At 52.5% G+C, this 2,287-nt stretch overlaps 1 pseudogene; it reads right to left on the bottom strand.

Moving 5' to 3' along the window:
* Positions 1–1,240: 1,240 nt before the first annotated feature.
* Positions 1,241–1,945, bottom strand: LOC116837330 (transcription initiation factor TFIID subunit 10 pseudogene; annotated as a pseudogene).
* Positions 1,946–2,287: the final 342 nt, after the last annotated feature.

Genomic DNA, 2,287 nt, shown 5'->3' with positions numbered 1-2,287 from the left:
CTAAACTCAGAGTGTGGCTTGCATGCAGGAAGGCTGTGAGTGGCCTAGCTGGGCCTCCAGCGGCTGGGTTCAGTTTGCTCTCGGCGGCCAGGGGCAGGGCAGAGGTGATATAGTCAGGGTTAGCTCTACAGTTTTCGCTGCCCCACGCAGCGCGCCGAATTGCCACTGCGGCGGCGGCAGTTCAGCGGCAGCTTCTATGTTTAACTGAAGCCGCCCCAGACAGCTAAACATAGAAGCTGTTTCCAAATTGCCCTCACTGCGGAAACGCACCTGCCGCCCTAATGGTGCACAGACTGCCCCCGCCGCCTGAGGCGGCAATTCGGCAAGCTGCCTGGGGGCAAAACACCCCTTGCAGAATGCCACCCCAAGCACCAGCTTGGAATGCTGGTGCCTGGAGCCGGCCCTGGATATAGTCCCCACTAGTTCGGGTTGTACCCTGGTATGTTACAGGGAGCCATTTTCTTGTTTTTAAGAGAAACGCTTAAATGTAAAAGCTGCTGTTTTGAGGGTGATACTTGGGGTCTGACCCCCAAAAACTACTCATGTGAGGAGTGCTGGAAAGCAGTGTGATCGCTCAATTTGGTAAGGCTGGCAGGATTAGGCCCTTAGTTTTTATCACAGACTTCTGTCTTTGTAGGGTGACCATATTTCCCTATGCTGAACACGAGACACCTGCTAAAATTACTCATATCCAAGTGAGTTCAACAGCAATCAGTCAGAACTATGCAGTACAAACATTCAAATTAACATCAAGTTGACTGAGCTCCTGTTAAAAAGAAATACTGTGTAGTTGGATTCGTTTTATTTACCTTCTTATCTTTAAGGCTTTCAGGCTCACATAGGGAGAGGTGACTCACTCTCACGGTGGGTAACAGATTCTACCTGCCTGGTACTTTCTGCCCTCCATGCCTGGCTGGGTCACCAGGATGGACCCGCCTCCCCTAGTATGTGGCTCCACATGTTCCCAAGGCAACATATTGGGGGGGGGAGGAAGGGCAAGGTCACACGTCTCCCTCCCCAGATTTTCTGCCAGGGTTCACACCAGAATGTGGCCAGCAGCAGCTTTTGGGCACTGTGTGGGAGGGAAGGGAAGGGACGGGAGCTGCTTCCAGCCATGGGGGAATTACCTGGCCCATGTCTTTGCAATGATCACTCTTTTTCCCTCTAGCTCCCCTGTGGCTGGAAGCAGCTTGTCCCTTTCTGCCTGCACAGTGTTTTGTTTTTTGCTTTTTGTTTTTTTTTTTCAACATCAACTGTTTAATAACAGACCAGAACAGAGCTCCCGCCGTTCATCTATCAAGGGGCCAGGCCCACAGCAGGGCCTGCAGCTCAGCTCGGACACTAGGTGAAATAGTGCGGCTTCTTCACATTGATGCCATACTCTGCAAGCACTGGCATTAGGTCTTCCATGGTCAGCGTGTACTTCTTATCCTTACTCTTGTTGAGGGAGCTGCCGGAAGCTGTGCCTTTCATCTTGCAGTGTTGCAGGGCATCATTGGCAATGTCCGAAATAAACTTCTGGGCAGCCAGTGAGATGAGACAAATGATGCACCGATCAGAGGCCTCAAATCCAGCTCTGTTGAGGTAGTAGCCTGTGACAGCATCTGGGATCATAGGGGTATAGTCCTCCAGCTGCATCAGGAAGTTTACCAGGGGAGTGGTGGAGACCATGGGTTTGACATCGCCGTTGGCCGTGCTAGGAGGTACGTAGACCCCATTTGACAGGGGACTGTCGGAGGGGGCAGCAGCCACCACTGTGGAGATGGACCTGGCCCCCCGGCTGCCGGGCCCCCTCTCGGCGTCCCACCCCCTGCCGGCACAGGAGGCCCCGGGATCGCGCTGCCCCCCGTGGCTGGGCTCGGTTTGCTCTCGGCGGCCAGGAGCAGGGCTGGGCGGGGGGCACCGGGGCCACAGGGGCGGGGTCAGGCTCTTCGCTGCCGCTCATGGCACTTTAACATCTTTATCATGGAGTGAGACACTTCCCTTGGGTATTCCAGTCTGTTTTGCCACCCAGATGAGTGTATCTCTGTGATAGATGGCCCTTTACATCACAGCAATATTCAGGTTACTCCTGATCCCAAAGGACCAGTCACTTATCTCAGGTCAGTTGCACCCAAGGTGCAATGACAGAGGACACCGCGTGTAGCTAATCCTATAGTGAGCTATAACAAGTTTTATTAAATATGAACAAGATATTAGTTACTTATGAGGTTAAAGCAAGAAAACCAAGACATGAGTGAGTTTATCGTTGGGTTCAAAAAGTAATATAGGCTTTTGTAATCAGCTA

This window comes from Chelonoidis abingdonii, chromosome 8 (assembly GCF_003597395.2).
Source record: "Chelonoidis abingdonii isolate Lonesome George chromosome 8, CheloAbing_2.0, whole genome shotgun sequence".
Taxonomy (NCBI): Eukaryota; Metazoa; Chordata; order Testudines; family Testudinidae; genus Chelonoidis; species Chelonoidis abingdonii.
Note: the sequence above shows the minus strand (reverse complement) of the source record. Positions and strands in the feature narration are given on the sequence as shown.